Here is a 1,237-nt window from a genome sequence, read left to right on the forward strand (position 1 = left end):
TATACTATCAACATATTTTATCTCTTAATACCATAAATATACATAATTTCTTTTCCTGTAAACACCCCAGAAAAGAAAAAGAAATAATCAGATTTCTTCTCTGGTACAAAAGGATGGTCAAATTTTTTTTTATTTTCTGGATCACAGAGTGCTGTGCCTTGACCTCCAAAATATGGAAGGGATTCCTATACATATCTGTGTACATGTTGAATTATCCTCCCTTCCCCTCCCCTAGCAGTAGACTATAAGCCCCTTGTGGACAGGCAACTTAATTTTTGTTTTTGTCTCACCAGCACCTAACAGAGAGACTGTAATGTAGTAGATGCTTAATAAATGTTGAGGTTAAATCAGTAGTTGACAATTTATTTGGGAAATGAAGAGTTTAGTTCAACTGGAGCCTAACAGATGTGGTGAGGAATAGCCTAAGCTATGCTGTTTAAGAGCTGACCCAGACCTCAAAATGGAATGCTTCTATTTAAGGGTGGTAGAGTGGATAGAATGATAGGAGCACATGAATTCAAATCTTTCAAATCTTCTAATGAAACATTTGTATGGCCCCGAGCAACTTTCATTTCTGCCACTTTGTATAAAATAAGAGGGCTGCACTCCATAGCATTTGAATCTCTTCTAACTCTAGACCTAATCCTGAAGTAATCCTAAAATTATATTCCTACCCCAGTTCAGGAAAAAACTTGCATATAATCTCTACTTGGATCCAAGCACTTAGAAATTATCCATACCCAATCTTATTCCAATAGATCTCATTACTGCTTCAGAAATCATATTCTGTTTAGTAATCTAGCTCTTGGAAAGGTAATACATGTGTGCTGGCTCAACTGGGAAAACTGTTTGGCAAATCTGATAATAACTTATTTGTCATTTTTGCTTAGCTTTCTGGAGTGCTAACAGAGCTCTGAACTACAAAAGGACTTCCAGCTGAAGTTTGGAAGAAATAAGAGCCAAAATGAAATCTGGGTTATAATTACCTAAAAAATTTGATGGTTATTTTCTAAGGAAATAACATGGAAAATGTCAAATGCAGGAATTAATCAGACATGCAAGGACAATACAAAATTAACATGCTATTCCTTTTTTCCCATATACAATGACCAACCAATGTACTCCCACTTAATATTTTTGGTCATAAACTTTGCTCCCACAAAACCAAAACTATGCACATTAGATTCATCAATGACACTAATTTTGACCAATATCTGGAGATGCAATATGGTATGGA

The sequence above is a fragment of the Monodelphis domestica genome, chromosome 6 (genome assembly GCF_027887165.1).
Source record: "Monodelphis domestica isolate mMonDom1 chromosome 6, mMonDom1.pri, whole genome shotgun sequence".
NCBI lineage: Eukaryota > Metazoa > Chordata > Mammalia > Didelphimorphia > Didelphidae > Monodelphis > Monodelphis domestica.